We start from the raw sequence: 23,102 nt of genomic DNA, 5'->3' as shown, positions 1-23,102 counted from the left end.
CTTGAGATTAGATCCAGAGTAATAAATCCCATCCTGCCTTGGAGATGTTGTTGTGAAATAAAGACCAGGACCTTAGGGAGTAGAAATCAATGCAAGAAAGGCTGAAATATCCAAGTGACACATGAAAGATAGGACCATTGCTAATAGACAGCTATTTTATTTATAAGTGAATTACACTCACATGGTAACAGCCCATGACTACTCTCAAATGTATTTTTTTTTTCGGAGCACACTAACTAGTCCTTCACCCTCCAAGCTTTGATTCACATGCAATTTATTTTCTACAGTGTGGAAACACAAAAAGCCGTTTATATGCCAGCTATGACCATTTTTTTCAATCAGTTGTTATCCTACAATGGTTTATCATTGCTGAAGTGACGTCTGACCTTCAAGCCTCCTGGGTTACCACTGTCGAAATCAACAGAAGAGAACAATACAAGCATATTACATCTGGCATATGCTATATACACTTGTGGGTCTATTTATAAAACATTTGATGGATGAATGTTTCAAATATTTGATCAGGCTGGACAGATTTTCCCCATATTTTCTGTAATAGATTAATTCCTATGTTCGTCAGCGCCATCTTGTTGCCAAAATGCTATATATGTTCTCATTGAAGTATTTCGGGAAACTATACTGCATTTTGGCCACTAGATGGATCCAACGATCACAGGAAATAAATCGATTATAGAAAATATGGGGAGAATGTGTCCAGCCTGCACAAATGTAGAGTAGAAGGGTGAGTATCATGAGCCTGCACAAATGTGTGACATTCATCCCTTCATTTCTACAACTCTTTGGAGTTTATTTATAAAAATTTGATTTGCTAATAATCAGCAGTTCTAGCTACAGGTCATAATGCTTTAATTTTCTGATTATGGCCATAACATGGAGCTGACAATCATAGAAAATAAAAATATTACACGCATTACAAGAAATATTTGCATTGGCTGTGGAAATGCAAATTCCAGTGCCATCTTAAATAAATGTACACTACATTTTTCTTTATCACATACAGCCTCCAGCAAACAAGAACACCCAGACTGTTGAGGCAACTCTAAAATGATTACTCCCAGCTTGCTATTGCAGGATGCTCTATAAACCAATCATCAAAGGATAAATAGAGACGTGATCATAAAATAAATAAATATTCTTCCTCCTGGCTCACTTCATCTATTCAAAAAATAATATTTATTTATAGCATCAATATGAAAAAGTATAACAAAATTCAATCATTCTACCATCAATGTTGACCCTGATGCATCGATATTAAAAAAGCATTGCAGGGAAAGACTAACAATCTAAGGAGTAGAGCTAAATAGTCAAAGTATCAAAATCTAGTCTGGTAAAAAAATTGTCTAGAGCAGGGCCTCAATTAAAAGGACTACTGAAACAACTGTGAGGGGCTGAAATTTGCTAGTCAAAGGGGAAGTCATGCATCCTTGCAAAAAATATTGTTTTCCTGAGGAAGTAGAGAGAGAGAGAGAGAGAGAGAGAGAGAGAGAGAGAGAGAGAGAGAGAGAGAGAGAGAGAGAGAGAGAGAGAGAGAGAGAGAGAGAGAGAGAGAGAGAGAGAGAGAGAGAGAGAGAGAGAGAGAGAGAGAGAGAGAGAGAGAGAGAGAGAGAGAGAGAGAGAGAGAGAGAGGATTTAGTACATCTCTGCCTATGCTGGGGTAGACTCATGAAGTCGTTTGTACTTATCAGAACGTGAGGTGGATATCTATTGAACCAGGATACAAGCCCTAGCCAAATTAAGGAGATGTCTCACCAAAGTTCGTAATGGAGATTTAACATTCGTGACGTGGCAAATTATGAGATCTCGAAATGCAGCGGACATTCTCTTCTTCTTTAATGGGATAACAATGATCCTGCTTTGCTGGTGATACTGATGGAGTTATTGCAAACAAATTTTCAAAGGCTTTTTTTTTTCTAGTGATATCAAGAATAATTTTATTATGCTTTTTTTTTTGTGGCAAGTTACCACAACACCATTATCCCATAGTTTTTAAAGCGGAGTTCCACTGGTTTTTGAGTTTATTAAAAGTCAAGAGCTACAAAAAGTATAGCTGCTGACTTTTAATAAATAGACACTCACCTGTCCCACGGTCCAGCGATGCGGCCGCCCGAAGCCTCCGTTCTAACCCTCTCCTCTTCGCTGCGCCGACATTGTGAGTGTGGCTGTGACAGTTTACGGCTTCACAGCCGGGCGTGCACTGCACATGCGCGAGCCGCGCTGCGCTCCGTCAATAGCCAGGCAATGTTCTGGGACCTGTCACGTGTCCCAGAACATTGCTGGGAGGAAGGGGCCACCTAGGAATCGCCTAGGCGGTCAGAAGTCAGAAGGAGGAAGTGGGACAGGAAGTCCCACTCCAAACCAGGTACCCAGCCTCCCCCCCCCAAAAAAAAATAACATGCCAATTATGGCATGTCATGGGGCAAGGAGTACTTAAAGCGGTGTGCCTTGTCAATTTTACATTGTATTTTTTTAAATGTAACTGCCTACTCCCATACTTGAAGTAAAACACATAGCCAAGTATTATTCTACACATGTTTTTTATTGTGCATTAAAAAAAAGAAAACAAATACAATTAGACATGCTATCTGCCAATAGAACTTAACAAAAAAGTGCATTCTTTGCATCCAAAAATATAGAAAATATAACAAATCAAATCATTATTATTCAACCAAAAAATAAAATAAAAACCTCGTGCATGTGTCCTGCTTCTTAATATAGGGGGTCAACAATGCCAAGAGTTGGTGAAAGCAGGGGTCCGTCATCCGGAGATAATTCCCAAAATCATCTGGATTATTCTCCTGGAGGTCCCGCAGCAAAGGCATATGACATAATTGGTCACGATTAATAAAGCAACCAATTTTTGGTCCAAGAACTCCTCCTCCCCCTGTTCCTGGACTGGACTTGGGTCAAAGCAATAACTCCAAGGCCAATAATAAATAACACGTTATCTCCTCCAATTCCACAACATGTCTGGTTAACGAATGGCCGTTCAGAAACGAACTGAAAAGCCCAAAATGAAAAGCACGAACTGAAAAGCACGAACTGAAAATCGCAAAATGAAAAGCGAGAATCAACATTCACCAAACTTCTACTAACACGAAATTAGCAGAAGGAGCCCAAAGGGTGGCGCTAAAGAGCTGAAAAACCACGTAGTACGTCACTACGTTCGTGTTTGTTGGCCGACAATTCCTTGCCGATTGTATGAAAGACAAAATCCAGGCACGTGCCTTCGGACAAAAGTCCGAGGTTTTGTCTGCGGAAAATCTGATCATGTGTACGAGGCTTAAGAGTCCAATTCTTTTATCAGGTTAGGAATCATTATTTCAGGGCAGGTGACAAAAATATTATTTTTATAACAGCTTACCTGTAAAATCCTTTTCTTGGAGTACATCACGGGACACAGAGCTAGATTAATAACTATGTGGGTATATAGGCCACCTTTAGGTGATGGACACTGCCACGCCCTAAACAAGATGTTCACTCCCTATATAACCCCTCCCATTACCGGGAGTACCTCAGTTTTTGTAGCCAAGCAATATACGTGTATCCAAAGAGGGGAGGGACCTCTGTGCCCCGTGATGTGCTCCAAGAAAAGGATTTTACAGGTAAGCTGTTATAAAAATCCTATTTTCTTTATCGTACATCACGGGACACAGAGCCATAGTAATAACTATGTGGGATTTCCCAGAGCAATGCTATCTGAGGGGAGGGAGACACAAACAAAACAGGGCGCCATCAGACTTGAGGACCTATACTGCAGCACACTGCGCCCAAAGGCAATATCCTCATGCCTTTTTACATCCACCTGATAGAATCTAGTGAATGTATGGACTGAAGACCAAGTTGCTGCCTTGCAGATTTGAGCCATGGAGGCTTGGTGATGCACTGCCCACGAAGCACTAACAGCCCTGGTGGAGTGCGCCTTGATTTGAAAAGGTGGAATCTTCCTCTTCAAACCATAAGCTTGAACAATTACTTGCCGAATCCACTTATATAGTAGATTCGGCATATATATATATATATATATATATATATATATATATATATATATATATACACAGTATATATATATATATATATATATATATATTTATATATATATATATATATATATATATATATACACAGTATATATATATATATATATATATATATATATATATATATAAAAAAATAGTAGATTTCGCTGCTGCCTGTCCTTTCCTAAGACCTTCAGGCAGCACAAATAAAACATCCGTTTTTCGAATCCAAGCAGTCCCTTTCAGGTAGACTTTGACTGCTCTCAATACATCCAGCGAATGTAGCGACTTTTCCTGCGTAGAACAGGGTTCTGGAAAAAATGAAGGTAGAACAATATTCTGGTTTAGATGAAAACCTGACACTACCTTCGGTAGAAAGTTAGGATGAGGACGCAATACTACCCTATCCTTGTAAATGATTAAATATGGCTCTTTACAAGAAAGAGCAGCCAACTCTGATACCCTTCTTGCCGAAGATATGGTTACCAGAAAAACTAGCTTCCTTGTCAAAAGGACCAAGGGAATATGTTGTATTGGCTCAAAAGGCTGTTTCTGTAATACCAACAGAACTAAACTCAAGTCCCAAGGGTTCAGGGGTGACCTAACCGGTGGATTAAGCCGCATTGCCCCCTGTATAAAGCTACTGACCAAAGAATGCGAAGAAAGTGGTTGTTGAAACAATACCGATAAGGCCGAGACCTGGCCTTTTATAGTACTCAAGGCCAGCTTCATCTCTAATGCCGCGTACACACGAGCGGACTTTCTATCCTACTTGGTCCGGCACACTTTCCGACGGACTTTGTCCGCCAGGTGCGCCGGACTTTAAAACGGACGGACTTGCCCACACACGCCGGGACTTTCCGGCGGGCTAAGTCCGCCCGTCTTTCCGACGGACTTTCGCCGGAGTTCCGGCGGACTTTCAGAATGAACGGACTTGCCCACACACGGACAAGTCCGTTCATTTTGAACGTGACTCAGGTGCGACGGGACTAGAAAAGGATGTCAATCTTGCCGCTTTTATCGGCGAGATTGACACCTTGCTAGCCCCGTCGCGGGGCATACCAGGCCCTTAGGTCTGGTATGGATTATAAAGGGGAACCCCGCTACGCCGAAAAAACGGCGTGGGGTCCCCCTAAAATCCATACCAGACCCCGATCCGAGCACGCAGCCTGGCCGGTCAGGAAAGGGGGTGGGGACGAGCGAGCGCCCCCCCCCCTCCTGAACCGTACCAGGCCACATGCCCTCAACATGGGGGGTGGGTGCTTTGGGGGAGGGGGGCGCCCTGCGCCCCCCCCCCCCAAAGCACCTTGTCCCCATGTTGATGAGGACAAGGGCCTCTTCCCGACAACCCTGGCCGTTGGTTGTCGGGGTCTGCGGGCGGGGGCTTATCGGAATCTGGGAGCCCCCTTTAATAAGGGGGCCCCCAGATCCCGGCCCCCCACCCTATGTAAATGAGTATGGGGTACATGGTACCCCTACCCATTTACCTAGGAAAAAAGTGTAAGTAATAAAACACACTACACAGGTTTTTAAAATATTTTATTAAACAGCTCCGGGGGGGGGATCTTCCTCCGGCTTCGGGGGTCTTCTTCCGGCTTCGGGGGTCCCTCCGCTTCATCTTCTCCCGGCGTCCGGTTGGTTCTTCTCCGCTCTCCGGCCTCTTCTCCCGGTGTCGCAGGTCTTCGGCCGGCCCCTCCGCTCTCTTCATGTAGCTCTATTGCGAGCGGAGGTCCGGACTTCTGGGCTTCTTGGCTTCTTGGCTTCTTGGCTTCTCTTCTCTTCTCTTCCCCCAGATGTTGACACGACGCTCTCTCCGGCTGGACTGGTCTCTGAGGGCTGCGTTGTGACTTATATAGGCGGAGACCCCGCCCCCATATGATGTCACAGTCCCTGGGCATGCTGGGACTATGACGTTTTAGGGGGCGTGGTCGACCACGCCCCCTAAAACGTCACAGTCCCAGCATGCCCAGGGACTGTGACATCATATGGGGGCGGGGTCTCCGCCTATATAAGTCACAACGCAGCCCTCAGAGACCAGTCCAGCCGGAGAGAGCGTCGTGTCAACATCTGGGGGAAGAGAAGAGAAGAGAAGCCAAGAAGCCAAGAAGCCAAGAAGCCAAGAAGCCCGGAAGTCCGGACCTCCGCTCGCAATAGAGCTACATGAAGAGAGCGGAGGGGCCGGCTGAAGACCTGCGACACCGGGAGAAGAGGCCGGAGAGCGGAGAAGAACCAACCGGACGCCGGGAGAAGATGAAGCGGAGGGACCCCCGAAGCCGGAAGAAGACCCCCGAAGCCGGAGGAAGATCCCCCCCCCGGAGCTGTTTAATAAAATATTTTAAAAACCTGTGTAGTGTGTTTTATTACTTACACTTTTTTCCTAGGTAAATGGGTAGGGGTACCATGTACCCCATACTCATTTACATAGGGTGGGGGGCCGGGATCTGGGGGCCCCCTTATTAAAGGGGGCTCCCAGATTCCGATAAGCCCCCGCCCGCAGACCCCGACAACCAACGGCCAGGGTTGTCGGGAAGAGGCCCTTGTCCTCATCAACATGGGGACAAGGTGCTTTGGGGGGGGGGGCGCAGGGCGCCCCCCTCCCCCAAAGCACCCACCCCCCATGTTGAGGGCATGTGGCCTGGTACGGTTCAGGAGGGGGGGGGGCGCTCGCTCGTCCCCACCCCCTTTCCTGACCGGCCAGGCTGCGTGCTCGGATCGGGGTCTGGTATGGATTTTAGGGGGGGCCCCACGCCGTTTTTTCGGCGTAGCGGGGTTCCCCTTTATAATCCATACCAGACCTAAGGGCCTGGTATGCCCCGCGCTCGCCGCAATAGGAAGATTTGTTTTTCCTATTGCAGCGAGCGCGAGATGCAATACCATCCCCTCGTGTCGTATTTGGTCTGTCGGACCAGCCTACACACGAGCGGGCTTTCCGTCGGACCAGCACACACACGAGCGGACTTTCCGCCCGAAACTGAGTCCGACGGAAAGATTTCAAACATGTTTAAAATCTAGGTCCGGCGGGCTTTTGGGAAGAAGTCCGCCGGAAAAGTCCGCCGCCGCCCACACACGGGCGGATTGTCCGGCACACTCTGGTCCGCCGGACCAAGTATGCCGGAAAGTCCGACCGTGTGTACGCGGCATAACACTATTTGCAGAAAAGCAAGGATTCTACTTCACACCAGGAAACATATGCCTTCCAGACTCTATAATATATGACTCTGGAGGCCGGCTTCCTTGGATTAATCAAAGTAGATACAACTGATCCTGACAGCCCACGCTTCTTCAGAATGTGGGTCTCAATAGCAAACCGTTAAATTTAACGTTTGTCAGGAAAGATGGAATACCGGACCCTGCGAGAGTAGGTCCGGACGTGGTGGTAGGGTCTATGGGTCCCCTACGCCATCTTTATGATCTCTGCATACCAAGATCTTCTGGGCCATGCTGGGGCCACAAGAATCACAGACTTCCCTTCCTACTTGATCCTGCGAAGAAGTCATGGAAGCAGCAGAATCGGAGGGAATGCATAAATCAGTGAAAACTGATCCCACGGGGTCATCAAGGCATCTGTTCCGCATGCTAGTGGATCCCTTGTTCTTGACACAAAGTTGTCAATCTTCTTGTTGAACCTGGACTTAAATAGGTCTACGTCCGGGATCCCCCATATCCGGCATATTGCCAGGAAGATATCAGGGTGAAGGGACCATTCCCCAGGGAACAACTGCTGGCGACTCAAGTAGTCCACCTTCCAATTTTCTATTCCTGGAATGAAGACTGCCAATAGGCAAGGTACGTGGTTTTCTGCCCAAGTTAGGATATGGATCACCTCTCTCTGGGCTGCATGACTTCTTGTGCCCCTCTGGTGGTGATTGATATAGGCCACTGCCATGGCATTGTCAGATTGGATCCTGACATGACAATTCTGCAATCTGAACGTCCAGGCCCCCAGGGCCAAGCGTGCTACCCGAATCTCTAGAATATTGATGAGCAAGGTCCTTTTGGTTCTGGACCACTTCCCCTGGGCAGTCGCCTCTTCTAGGACTGCTCCCCAACCCGAAAAGCTGGCATCTGTTGTTACCACTTTCCATGTAACTGGTAAGAAGGATTTCCCCTTCTGCAGATTCTTGGTTAACCACCACCAACTGAGGCTCTGGCGTACCCTTGGAGATAGATGCATTGGGAGGTCTAAGGCTTGGACTTTTTTGTTCCAAGCGGATAGGATACTGTTTTGCAGCAGTCTCAAATGAAACTGAGCATAGGGAACTGCTTTGAATGAAGCCACCATCTTCCCTAACAACCTCATGCAAAGGCGAATAGGAGGATCCTTCTTTGCCCCGATGACCTGGACCAGCTCCTTTATGGCGCTGATCTTTGCTTGGGGCAAAAATACTCTTTTCTGGTCTGTATCTATGATCAGACCCAAGTATTCTAACCTTCTTATTGGTTTTAAGGAAGACTTCTCTAGGTTGAGGATCCAACCTAGGTTTATCAGGTAGTTGACTGTGGTGACCACGCTTTTGTCTAAGCGGGCTACTGACCTGTTTATCAAGAGCAGGTTGTCTAGGTATGCAATAACTGTTATACCTTGAGCCCTTAGTCTGGCCAGAGGAGGGGCCAGAACTTTTGTGAACACCTGCGGTACAGTGGCTAGACCGAAAGGCAAAGCTACAAACTGAAAATGGAGCTTTTCTACCTCGAAACGTAGATATTTCTGGTGAGTGGGGAAAATAGGCACATACAGGTATGCATCCTTGATGTCGATTGACGCCAAAAGATCTCCTCCTTGCAGGATGGAGACTACTGACCTGATTGATTCCATGCGAAACGAGCGGATATTTAGGAATCGGTTAAGATCCTTGAGATCTAGAATGGGTCTGACATCTCCATTTGGTTTTGGCACCATAAGGAGGTTTGAATAAAACCCCAATCCCTGCTCTTCTATGGGAACCTCCATAAACACTCTTTGAGACAAAAGCTGGTCTAATGCTTGAAAGAGAGACTTCTTTTTCTCTGAATCTTTGGGGAAGTTTGACCTCAGAAAATGAGAAGACGGGAACTCCCGGAACTCAGAGCTACTGTGGAGACCACCCATTTGTCTCGAAACTCTTCCTGCCAGACCCTTGAGAACTGCAGAAGTCTTCCCCCACTCGCGCGAGCGAGGGCGCCTCTTCATAAAGAGGCCTTAACATTCTGCTTTGTAGGTTTTCTTCCCGCCACTGCAGGTTGAGTTACTGTTTCTGCCAAAGAAAACAAGCTTTTTAACAGGAATTTCAATCTTTTATTGGTTGGATCCCTAAGCATTTGGGCATTGTCTACCGGACAAGTTAAATTTTTATTCACAGAGGAAATAGCAGCATCAATTGCCGGTATATTCCATCTTTTTGTGAATTTCTCCTCCATAGGATAAAGTGTTGAGAACTTTTTAGGAGGGAGAAAATGCTTATCTGGGTGATCCCACTCAGAATACATAAGCTGTTCCAACAAAGCATGGACAGGAAAAGCATGCATAGCTTGGGGAGGCTTTAGGGAACCCAAAGAAGAAGTGGGTTTTTCAGCTGACTCATTTAAGGGTAGCTTAAATGTGGAGCGAACCATTTCTGTAAGTGATTGTACCAGCAATTTTTCAGATTGTAAAGCTGAAAAAGGTTCTTCCACAATTGATTCCTCGGAAGAGGAGTCAGCTTCCTCACGGTCCCCTGAGGGGGCCTCATCCTCCCCCACCCACCGATCCTCTGCTCGAGAGTCCTGGGCGGTAGAAGGGGACCTATTGCGTTTTCTGCCCTGCTGGGAAGATGCGATTAGAGCAGTCAATCTTTCCTCCAACCCCACCAAGGCTGAGGAGAAAACATCCTCAGTAATGTAGACAAGGGCTGAAGTGTTGGAAACAGTTGCAACACTAGACAAACCCGATGGCTCACCCTGATCAGTTACCCCTTCAGTAGGGGAAGGCATTGCTGAGGTGAGACTAGGGTCCCCAGAGCCTGAGGGTGATACCTTTGGTCCCCTTTTTTCAGGAATTTGTACGTCCCCTTCTGGAATGCATAGTCCTAAGCACAAATGCAGAGGTACTTACAAAGAAAAACGCACCCACTGCTGAGCAATAGTTCAGTAATTGTTACTGCTATTAAACGCTCAGCCTGATGCAGAGTGAATGTGCCTTGGGGAATGCCTGTGTCCCACATTCACATGCCCAGGTCTGCTTCTGTGTCCCTCCGTCAGCCAGCGGGTCTGGGAATGGAGGTTTTGTAAACCATGCTGTCCTGCGCTGTGATGCCCGCGCCAACACTGTGCTAAGCCACACCCCCCTACTTTCTCACTACGCCCCCCTTCTCTTTTAAAAAAAAAGTGATTCCTGCTCGCGCATGGGCATCCAATCGGATTGGCGTGTGGGGGGGAGGGTGGATGAGGAGATCATGGGGAAAGAGGGCCGCCGCCGCCGTTAAGGGTGGTGGAAGGGGGAGCAGAGTGGCAAACCGCCAACCCCCTCAGCGTCCCCCTGAGCGTCCCCCTGCCTGCTCCTGGAGTGGGGAGAGGAAACATTGCCCAGGTGGGGGTAATTTCAACAAAATCCCCTCCTCCAAACCTCTTACCGGTGGCCAGGACGTATAGCTGGGGGAGCCTGCAGCTTCTGCTGACACAGAGCGAGATCTGAAAGCATAGAACAGGTATGTGCTCCCTACAGCCCCCAGTGGCGACTTTAGGCATGACAACATTTACTGCAAGGAGAAATCCCAAGAAATTTTTTTTTTTAATTCCTTAGGATTCTCCACTTACCTTATCCCACCGCAGGATTCTGTGGTACAACCAAACAGACCCAATCTTCACCCATCATGGCGGGCTCCGTTAAAAAACCTTCAAGGACTGAGGTCCCTTTTTATTCTGGTTCCACTGCCTTGGACCTGTATAGCACCCTGCCAGTAAGCTTTATGGCACTGTAGTATGACCAAAGCACTGGATCCCAGGGTTCAGATCTCAAAGAGAAGCGTTACAGGCAAAACCTCGTTTCTTCAGCCACAAGGCCCGCGTACCATCCACTTTGACCTTAATGGCACTTTGGATGGATCCGGTTGCAAAGGCTTACTCCAGAAAGGAATACTCCAGTGGAGCCTCCGCATAGCACATCTTTACTCGTGACCAACACCTAAGACACTGGTGAAAAAACTGAGGTACTACTGGTAATGGGAGGGGTTATATAGGGAGTGAACTTCCTGTCTTAGGGCGTGCCATTGTTAATCCAAGCCAACACATTGGCTCCAATCTCAGTGTATTGGATAGAAAGTTTCATGAACTACCAGCTAACTCTACCAAACACCTTTTCAGCATCTGTAGAGAGCAAATGCATTACTAAGGAATTGAAGTAACAAAAATGGATGAGATTGAAGGCTCTGCAAGATAGGGAGGCCCTGTTGTATGGAATTAAATGCTTTTATGAAACGAGGAGCTAAAGATTGTTGAAATGTTTTATAGTATAACTTTGTAAGACTATCTGGACCATGTGCTTTTCCCCGAGTGTGGGGAGAGAGGATTCTGAGGGATATGTGGTGATGAGAGTGCCCCTATTGTCCGGAGACAGATGCATTATGGGCTCTAGATTATATAAGGATGAGTAAAAATCCTTAAAAACAGTCTGCAATTTTGGAGGATTTGGCAATTGAGAAACAAAGACCCATGTGGAAGGGTTTCTATGGGATCGAGCAAGTAGCCTGCTAGACTTATTACCAAATTTGTAAAACATGCGCCTACTATATAACATTTTTACATAGTTAATCTGGTTGAAAAAAGACACAAATCTATCCAGTTCAACCAACACAGGAAAGAAAAAAAAGTACACACAAATAGAAAACCTCCATATACACTATCCTATACCCACAGTTTACCTTCTACCTTAGTCAGCAGCAGGAAGTTAACTTTCTCCCGCAGGACTTTCAGTATGGTTGCCAATCTAATCATCTGCATTTTTTTATGTTGGGCTCCAAGGTAGTGAATCAAGGGCTTCCATAGCTGTAAAATCAAAGAGCTCTTTTTATGCCTAGCACCTAATTTAATGAAAGAACCTCTGATGAAGCATTTATCAGCTTCCTAGGTAGAGAGTGGCTTCATATTAGGGGTATTGTATAAAGTGAAAAAGGAAGAGAGATCTGTCTGCAGTTCAGCCTTCAGCTGCTCATCTTAAAGAATGCTCTCATTAAGACGCCAATAGGAATGCTGAGTAGGTTGAGATGTGAGATAAACAGTTATTTTGAAGGGAGCAGGATCAGAGATGTGAATAGGTTCAATAGTGGACTCATAAATGTTGTCCAGAAGGGCATGATACACAAGAAAGTAACCTACCCTGAAGTAGCAGAAATGCACTGAGGAGAAAAGGGTATAGTCCTGAGAGTTGTGCTGAAAGTGCCAGGCACAATTTAAATATCTTTAAGTAGGGATAGGAGAAGTTTGAAGAGACTCTAAAGGAATCCATTAGGAGATCAAGGTCTACATTGAAGTCTCCACGTTATAAGTAGTATGTGAATTGTTTACTGGTGTACTATGCACCACATTTCATTCTACCTTTTTTTCTAAGTATGGTTTGTAAACATGTAAAACCCTTAATTAAAACTATTGTTTAAAAAAAAAAAAAGATATGAAAGGGGTGACCTCATTTGTAAAGCACCCTGTGATCTCAGGTGAGGTCGAGCAGAGGTTTCACTACTCTACACATAGAAAGGGTGGCTCTGGAGATGTCAGGTATTATTATTATTATTATACAGGATTTATATAGCGCCAACAGTTTACGCAGCGCTTTACAATATTAAAGGGAGACAATACAGTTATAATACAATAAGATACAGGAGGATTAAGAGGGCCCTGCTCAGAAGAGCTTACAATCTAATAGGGTGGGGCAGGTGGTACAAAAGGTTGTAACTGTGGGGAATAAGCTGATGGAAGTGGTAAAAGATTAGTTAGAGACGTTATAGGCTTTCCTGAAGAAATGAGTTTTCAGGGAGCGCCTGAAGGTAGCAAGAGTAGGGGATAGCTGGACAGGTGGAGGTAGCGAGTTCCAGAGGATGGGAGAGGCTCTGGAGAAATCCTGGAGACGAGCATGAGAGGAGGAGACGAGAGAGCTTGAGAGTAGGAGGTCTTGAGAAGAGCGGAGAGGACGATTTGGGTGATATTTGGAGACAAGATTGGTGATGTAGCTCGGGGCAGAGTTGTGAATGGCTTTGTATGTTGTGGTTAGTATTTTGAATTTAATTCGCTGGGTGATTGGGAGCCAGTGTAGGGATTGGAGGAGAGGGTTGGCAGACACTGAGCGGTTGGTAAGGTGGATAAGTCTGGCAGCAGCATTCATGATAGACTGAAGAGGGGATAGTCTATGGAGAGGCAGGCCAATGAGAAGGAAGTTGCAATAGTCAAGGCGAGAGATAACAAGGGAGTGAATGAGGAGCTTAGTGGTTTCATTTGTTAAAAAGGGGCGAATTTTAGAGATGTTCTGGAAGTGAATTCTACAAACTTTTGACAACGTTTGGATTTGAGGCTGAAATGACAAGTCAGAGTCTAGGATTACACCTAGTACCCTGGCATGAGGGGAGGGACTGATGGTTGCATTGTTGATTTTGATGGAAAAGTCATGGAGGGGGGCACGGGCAGGGGGGAATATTAATAGCTCAGTTTTAGAGAGATTTAGTTTAAGGAAGTGGTGCGACATCCATGCTGATATGTCAGTTAGTAAGATAATAATGCAAGAGGAGACTGAAGGAGTGAGGTGAGGAGTAGACAGATAGATTTGGGTGTCATCAGCGTATAAGTGGTATTGGAAGCCGTGGGCGGTTATCAAGTGACCATGGGAGGAGGTGTAGATAGAGAAGAGAAGGAGTCCAAGAACAGAGCCTTGGGGGACCCCCACAGAAAGGGGCAATGGAGAGGAGGAGACAGAGTTGTAGGTGACACTGAAGGAGCGCTGTGATAAATAGGCAGAGAACCAGGATAGAGCAATATCTCGGAGGCCAAGGGAATGTAGTTAATTGAGAAGGAGCGGGTGGTCAACAGTATCAAAGGCCGCAGAGAGGTCAAGTAGTAGGAGTATGGAGTACTGGCTGTTGGTTTTATCAGTTAGTAAATTGTTAGTGAGTTTTAGTAAGGCAGTTTCTGTGGAGTGCTGTGAGCAAAAGCCAGGCTGTAAAGGGTCAAGAAGGTTATTTTCACTGAGGTAGGAGCTAAGACGGCTGTAGACTAAGCGTTCTAGAAGTTTAGAGGTGAATGGGAGCAATGAGATGGGTCTTAAGTTGTTCAGGTTGGTAGGGTCCGGTGAGGGCTTTTTAAGTATGGGAGTGATCTGCGCATGTTTTAGAGGGGAGGGGAAGGTGCCACTAGAGAGGGAGAGATTGAAGATGTGAGTGAGGGAGCATAGGATAGAAGAAGAGGGTGACCGTAGTAGTTGTGAGGAAACAGGATCCAGGTGACAATTGGTTAAGTGGGCATCTGAGAAAAGTTTTGTAACCTCTTCAGTAGTAGCCAATTCAAAAGAGGAAAGTGTTGAATGTGCTGTTAGGAAAGGTATGTTGGGTGGGGAAGATGTACGCACAGTGGAGGTATCCTCACGAATTGCATCAATCTTGTCTTTGAAGTGATTGGCAATCTCTTGGGCAGTGAGTGAGTTAGTGGGTAGAGGGGGTGGGGGACCAAGCAGAGAGTAGGAGAGTAACTCATGTCCCATTAAACTTCAGGGGACTCAGGTGCCAGGCATGCTGCATAATTTTCTCTTTAATAGCGAAGCACTTCCAATGGGCTGGATGGACAGCCGCTTCTGGGGCAGTAACCCTGTGGACCCTGTCCAATTCAATGGCATCGGTCAGTGGACTCCCTAGCACTTTGTTCAGAATAGCCATCACTATCACCTAAAAATTGGAGCTGGAAGTTGTTTCAGAGAGGCCTCGTAGGTGGATATTGTTTCTATGGGAACAATTTTCTCCATCTTCCACTCTAAGTCACAGGGAGATAGGAGCACGTTGATACTTTGTGAGGAAACATTCCTCCTTGTCGAGTCAGGAGCCAATAGATCCTTTACCTTGGTCACTGTACAAGAAACCTGCTGCCGAATGGCATCCACCTTTGCATTCAAGGCTTCCTTGAACTCCATTGCCAACGTATGCAGATCATCCTTAGTGGGAAGAGACTGAAGCAGGGATCACAGTTCTGGGACTGCCAAATTGGAGACCACTTGTGATAGCTCTGTGTTCTCCTCTGAAATTGAGTCGGGCAAGCTGGGATGGATATTAGTAGTCCATTAGGAAGAGTAGTCCTTGTTGCAGTGGGGCAGCCAAACTTTTGGGTAATCACAGCAGGGTCTTTATGCTGAGTCAACTTGGGAGCCATCTTAGTCGGCGCCATGATGGGAAAAGGCAAAGGTGAGTCTAGAGAAGCAGAGATTATGAAGTACTCACGCAGGTCTTGTTGTAAAAGGGGTCCGGCGTAAATTCTCTATTTGATCAACACTGACAGAGAAAAGACCAAAAAAAAAAAAGCCGGCTAAAAAGATGTGAAAATCCCAGGCAGCACAGGGCTCAGCTGCGTTTGCTGTTCTCCATGATCAGGACACAACGCCTGCACGTCATCTATTTCGAGTAACAAAAATATTTTCAGATTCAAAAGCCATTGCACACCACGCATCATATCAGCAATTGGGTTTCCACAGACACCTGAATGCGAAGATGTCCTATTCAGATTGGCACGAGCACCCTGCAGACCAATAGACAGTATCTTATTTATGCCCCTCCCTTAAATTTGCAGTCTGTAGGGCTACATAGTGCATATGACATATTGAAAAAGACATCTCAATGCTCATGTTTCTATGGAAACTCAGTTGCTGACTTGCTGCCTGACTTCTGCGCTAAGGATTTTATAAAGGTTTTTAAAGATAAAGCATAGTGCCAGAAACAATGTTTGTTTTATTTTTTACAACCAAACTTTCACTTATCCTTTGAGCTACTTTAAGACATTTAAGGGCCCATTCACACTTGCCCACACATTAAAATGGAGCGGTTTAAAGTGCAGCCAGCTGTCCATTTTGGGCTGCAGTGATGTGCAGCAGGTGCATTTTACTGCATCATACAGCTCCCTATAATTTGCAAATGGAAGGGGAGGTAGGGACAGTTGCTGAAGCTGTCTTCCTACACCCACAAGGAAAATGGACTATCTCGGTAGCAATGAACAGAAAATCGGCTTAAAAAATAATTGTTTATTACATATAAAACTATTTAAAATTACAGAGAACAAAAAAAAGAAAACAAAAAAGGGGAGGAAGGTCGATACAGTATACAGTTACTTATTGTTAAGGTAGACTTCCCAAGTGATTTAATGGTTATAGAAGTTGCTCACAGATTTATGCAATGCTCAACAGTTTCGCGATCAAGGGACCGCTTCTTCAAGAGAATAAATCTATAAGGTAAATCATATATATGAAACAGTCGTAGAAAAATCATATTCAATATCAAATAACAAGGTATATGATAAATGCAGCAAAAACAGACATAGCTGCTTACCAATGAGTCCACGGCCAGGAATACACTTCAGTCACCACAAGCTCCCCCCCTTCCCCCCCTTCGTGCTGTAACACCACAATCACATTTTACAGTGTGATTTAATGGGTATTTTTTTTATTATTGTGTATCTATTATTTGATAGCCTTATACTATTTCTTTGTTTTCTGTTTTCCTTTCTTCTTCCATTCCTTATTTTCCCTCTCTCCCATTCACTCCCCCCTTTTTTTTCTCTGAATATAAATATATATATATATGTATTTATAATCAGACAAATCATTACCCGCATAAATCCCCCATGTCCGCCATGGGGGAAGCCTGTGGTGACTGAAGTGTATTCCTGGCTGTGGACTCATTGGTAAGCAGCTATGTCTGTTTTTGCTGCATTTATCATATACCTTGTTGTTTGATGCTGAATATTATATGTATTTTTCTACGACTGTTTCATATATACTATTTACCTTTATAGATTTATCTTCTTGAAGAAGCAGTCCCTTGATTGCGAAACTGTTGAGGATTGCATAAATCTGTGAGCAAATTCTATAACCAGTAAATTATTTAGGAAGTCTACAAGTACCTATATACTGTATCGACCTTCCTCCCCTTTGTTTTCTTGTTTTCGATCTCTGTAATTATCTATGGTTTTTTATGTAATAATTATTTTTTAAGCCGATTTTCTGTTCATTGGTACCGAGATAGTCCATTTTCCTTGTGGGTGTAGGAAGACAGCTTCAGCAACTGTCCCTACCTCCCTTTCCATTTGAATAGAATTCATCTTGGATGATGGTACCTTTTAATTTTCATTTTATTAGTTCCTAAACCTGAGGTGAACTCACTAAATTGTCAGCTACCTATTATTAGTTTTTTATTTTGGTGAACTCCATTTAAAATGTACAAAATCCCAGTTCATTCATGTCACTGCAAAGCAGTGCATTACGTTGTGCTTGCAGACATGCGGTGCCATCCATTGAGGCGCAACATTATGCAGCATGTCTGCATTTTATCGTACCTCTCTGTACCGCACATCTGGGCTGTGTTGTAGTGAGAATGGGGCGCATAGAAAAATGTCAGTCACTGCTCTGGAGTGAACATGTCCTTAATAATTGCTCAATAAGTTTTAAAATGACAAAAAGTTTTATTTCAGCATCATAGTAGTTCAACCTTCATTATATTGTGTGTTTTACTTGGATTGCAAATAACCAAACTCATTAAAACATTTTTTAAAGTTGTGGGGAGTTAGGAATGGTGCAACCTGTCACATTAATGTATATGTGCAGAACTGTTTCCCAGTACAAAAGGTTTGAACCATATTTCTGATGTCTGGATTACACCTCCAATGATTGGGAGGTGTCTGCAGATCATATTATCTGATGAGCATCTGTACCATCAAGTCTATATATTGCAATTCTTGGGAACTGTACCGCACAGATGGTGTATGTGTCAGTGTAAATGAATTTTGCCAATTTGACCCTAGGGTCAAATTGAGCTAATTTTCTCCTGTGGTAATGTGTGGAATAGTGGAGGAACATTTCTGGAGTAATAAATTATTTAAGGTGGATGTCACAGGGTTTAGTTTTTTTGAGTGAGTATTATTTCATAGGCCGTTAATGACCTATTGAACATGTGGAAGTGGCCCAGGAAGTGGATGAAATGTGTTAGTTCCATCCATGGTAATTTTTTTTTACCCATGGGAATAAAAAAACCTGTAGGTGTTGGGGTCTTATGGTTTTCTAGTTCTATTTTGGAAGGCTTATGACAGAAATTATGTGGTGTCGAGTCTAGGTTGAAAATCTAGGTTTTCAAGTTCTTAGGACCCACTCTAATAGAAATGTTTCCCATCTTCATAAAGGAGTCCCATGTACTTAAAACAGCTGAGGTCAAGAAAGGTACATTAGTTTTTTGGGGATCACTTAAAAGAGGAAGTAAACCCTGGTGGGTTTTACTTCCTCTTTGTTTCCCTGCAAAGGTAATGCATAATGGGCTACTATGCATCGCATAGTAGCCCATTATGTGTCACGTACCTGACACAGGAGCCTGCGATGTCCCCGGTTTCCTCACTGGCAACGAGCATTCATTCTTCACCCCTCTTCCTTCCGGGGCCGCGAACTCCGGCTCTGTGACTGGCCGCATGCGCGAGGAAGCCGCCAGTCACGGCATGACCCCAGCTTGAAATGGCACAGCGTGCCCTTTCAAGAGTGCGCATGCGCTGAATACATCGGCGCATGCGCAGAAGACAGAATCGTTCGGGGAAATAGTAAATATCTCCTAAACCCTTGAATAATATTTATTGTACCAATTACTTCATATTCTATTTTGGGATAATGTTTCTTCTAGGAATGCTTTTTTAATGCAGATAAAAAGCAGGTCAATATGGATCTGATTTGTGCATATTTGATTGTTATGTTTTTTTGGGGTATTATCCCTGGCTTCTCCTCCAGGGGTAAATCCCACTTGATCTAAATGAAAACAGGGGGTTGAAGTCCTTTAGCAACAATTTAAGGCAAGAATTAAAGTGGAGTTCCACCCACTTTTACAACTCTTCAGCAGCCCTCACTAAACTGTGCACTGCAAACAAATTGGATATTTTTTTATTTTTTTACTCAGCACCTACTGTATATGCTGTATTCATTTTTCACTTCCTCCTCCCTGGCCGCGGCCCATCCCATCATTTCCTGTTTGCAATGCCTTCTGGGAAGGGGCAGCAACTTCCTTTGAAACTGACGTTGCTATGGAAACCTAACCTGAAACCTATTACACTGCTTGTGCTGCACTGAGCATGTGCGAGATCTGCAAGGATGAGATCCAGGAAGAAATACAGTCTGGCTTCAGATGCCCACACTTAAGATGGCCACGGCCTGCTGTAAGTTTATAAAATAGCAAACTACTGTTATAAACTAACAAAACAGACCTTAGTTTACAGACTAACTTTACTAGAATACATTAAGCTTGTGTATTATAGGGGTATTTTTATTTAAAAAGTATAATTTCGGCCGGAACACCACTTTAAGGTTGCCACATAAAGTTGGATCTTTCCCTGGTTTTAGGAGTACTGCAATGTGTGCTTCCAAAGACTGTCATTATAATAGATCTGTTTTCCAAATTGCATTAAATGTTAATGTCAGTGCAGCGGTTTTAGTGTCTGAAGGTTTTATAAAATTTTGTCTGCCTGGGCCAGGGCTTTTGTATTTTAATAAGGAGGCAATGGTTGTATTGACCTCTTCCCCAAAAATGGGTTCTTCCAACCAATTTACTGTGTTCTTCAGTAAGGTGATCAATGTTGTTTCAATGATATATGCCCGTTTTTTGTGTTAAGGGAACTATGTTAAAGGTTTCATAAAGTGAATAGTGTTTTCAAAATCTATCGGGTTATAGAGAGTTCAGTTCCTTGTAAGTTTTTAATCATGGGAATAAAAGCTGTCGGGCTTTCACACTGGAGACACAGCAGTGGTTGTTTTGGGTCGGTTTGCAGGCGCTATTTTTAGCGCAATAGCGCCTGCAAACCGCCCCAGTGTGAAAGGGGTCTAACAGGTTTTCTTTTAAGATTGCCCTGTATTTGGCTCCATCCATCTTTCCATCAACTCTGACCAGCTTCCCTGTCCCTGCTAAAGAAAAGCATCCCCACAACATGATGCTGCCACCACAAGGTTTCACGGTGGGCATGGTGTGTTCAGGGTTATGTGCAGTGTTAGTTTTCTGCCACACACGTGTTTTGCTTTTAGGCCAAAAAGTTAAATTTTGGTCTCATCTGACCAGAGCACCTTCTTCCACGTTTGGTGTGTGCCACACATGGCTTCTAACTGCTAACAGCAAACGGGACTTCTAATTTCTTTCAATAATGGCTTTCTTCTTGCCACTCTTCCATAAAGGCCAGATTTGTGGAGTGCACGACTAATAGTTGTCCTGTGGACAGATTTTCCCACCTGAGCTGTGGATCTCTGAGTTACCACGGGCCTCTTGGCTGCTTCTCTGACTAATGCTTCCCTTGTCTGGCCTGTCAGTTTAGGTGGACGGCCATGTCTTGATAGGTTTTCAGTTGTGCCATACTCTTTCCATTTTCAGATGATGGAACAGTGCTTCATGAGATGTTCAAAGCTTGGAATATTTTTTATAAACTAACCCTGCTCTAAACTTCTCCACAACTTTATCCCTGGCCCGTCTGGTGTGTTCCTTGACCTTGTTGCCGTTTGTTCACTAAGGTTCTTTAACAAACCTCTGAGGGCTTCACAGAACAGCTGTATTTAAAATGAGATTAAATTACACACAGGTCGACTCTATTTACTAATTAGTGACTTCTGAAGGCAATTGGCTCCACTAGATTTTAGTTAGGGGTATCAGAGTAAAGGGGGTAGAATACAAATGCACTCCACACTTTTTAGTTATTTATTTGTGAAAAACATTGAAAACCATTTATAATTTTCCTTCCACTTCACAATTATGTGCAACTTTGTGTTGGTCTATAACAGTGATGGCGAACCTTGCCACCCCAGATGTTTTGGAACTACATTTCCCATGATGCTCATGCACTCTGCAGTGTAGATGAGCATCATGGGAAATGTAATTCCAAAACATCTGGGTTGCCAAGGTTTGCCATCACTGGTCAATGACATACAATCTCAATAAATATATTTACATTTTTGGTTGTAACATGACAAAATGTGGGAAATGTCAAGGGGTATGAATACTTTTTCAAGGCACTGTATGGGAGTACTGTCATGTTTATGGCTCTTGATCAAGTTTACAATAGCTGCCACAGTCTCAGGAGTTTGCCTCCACGCCTTTGAATAGTTACATGTTTGTAAGGTTGAAAAAAGACACAAGTCCATCAAGTCCAACCTGTGTGTGCGCTTTTATGTCAATATTGCATTGTATATCCCTGTATGTTAGGTGTCTAATAGTTTTTTAAAATTATCTATGCTCTCTGATGAAATGACTGCTTGTGGAAGAGAATTCCACATCCTTACTGCTCTTACAGTAAAGAACCCTCTATGCAGTTTAACGTTAAACCGATTTTCTTCTAGTTTTAGTGAATGGCCACGTGTCTATTTAAATTCCCTTTTGCGGAAAAGTTTTATCCCTATTGTGGGGTCACCAGTACAGTATTTGTACATTGAAATCATATCCCCTCTCAAATGTCTCTTCTCTAGAGAGAAGAAGATCAGGGTTTGTAAACTTTCCTCATAACTAAGGTCCTCCAGTTCCTTTGTTAACTTTGTTGCCTTTCTCTGGACTCTCTCCAGTTCCAGCACATCCTTCCTGAGGACTGGAGCCCAGAACTGGAGGGCCTACTCCAGGTGCAGCTGGACCAGAGTCTTGTAGAGTGGGATAATTATTGTTTTATCTCTGGAGTTAATGCCCTTTTTAATGCACGCCAATATTCTGTTGGCTTTGCATGCAGCAGCTTGGCATTGCATGCCATTGCTGAGCCTGTCATCTACTAGGACCTCTAGGTCCTTTTCCATCCTAGATTCCCCCAGAGGTTCTCTCCCTAGTGAGTAGATTGCATTTTTTTGCAACCTAAATGCATTATTTTATATTTTTTTTTACATTAAACCTCATTTGCCATGTGGTTGCCCACCCCATTAATTTGTTTAGATCCTCTTTCAAGGTTTCCACATCCTGCGGAGAAGCTATTGCCCTGCTTAACTTAGTATCATCTGCAAATACTGAGATTGAGCTGTTTATCCCATTCTCCAGATCATTTATGAATAAATTAAATAGGATTGGTTCCAGGACAGAACCCTGGGGCACCTCACTTTCCACATCAGTACATTCTGAGTACTCTGAGTACTCCTCATTTATCACTACTGAACTTTCCCCCTGTAGCCAGTTTTCAATCCAAGTGCTCACCCTTTGGTCCATGCCGACACACCTTAGTTTGTACAGTAAACGTTTGGGGAACTGTATTGAATGCCTTTGCAAAATCCAGATACACCACATCTACGGGCCCTTCCTTTATCTAGATGGCAGCTCACCTCCTTATAGAAGGTTAATAGATTGGTTTGGCAAGAATTATTTTTCATGAATCCATGCTGATTACTGCTAATGATACCGTTTTCATTGCTAAAACCTTGTATATAGTCCCTTATCATCCCCTCCAAGAGCTTGCATACTATTGATGTTAGGCTAACTGGTCTGTCGTTCCCAGGGATATATCTAGGTCCTTTTTTAAATATTGTTGCTACATTGGCTTTTCTCCAAGCAGCTGGAACCATACCAGTCAGTAGACTGTTCGTAAAAATTGAGAACAATGGTCTGTTAATTACCTGACTGAGTTCCTTAAAGAGGAGTTCCCATTTAAAAAAAAAATAATTAAAAGTCAGCAGCTACAAATACTGCAGCTGCTGACTTTTAATTGGACACTTACCTGTCCCAGGGTCCAGTGATGCGGGGGATCGAAGCCCCACTCATCTCCCCCTCCTTGCATTGCAACTGTGGGCGCCGGGCCGTGGCTTCACAGCCGGGCACCCACTGCGCATGCGCGAACGGCACCGCGCGCCGTGATTGGCCGCTCAGTCGTCTGGGACCTGTAATGGGTCCCAGATGATTGACA

General features: G+C 44.3%; 1 protein-coding gene across 1 annotated transcript in view; it reads right to left on the bottom strand.

Annotated features, from left to right (window-relative positions):
* The window catches only part of WDR93 (WD repeat domain 93), a 134,632-nt gene that overhangs the window by 36,885 nt on the left and 74,645 nt on the right, over positions 1 to 23,102 (bottom strand). The gene's annotated exons all lie outside the window — the stretch shown is intronic.

Source organism: Aquarana catesbeiana, linkage group LG03 (assembly GCF_042186555.1).
Source record: "Aquarana catesbeiana isolate 2022-GZ linkage group LG03, ASM4218655v1, whole genome shotgun sequence".
Classification (NCBI taxonomy): Eukaryota; Metazoa; Chordata; class Amphibia; order Anura; family Ranidae; genus Aquarana; species Aquarana catesbeiana.
Note: the sequence above shows the minus strand (reverse complement) of the source record. Positions and strands in the feature narration are given on the sequence as shown.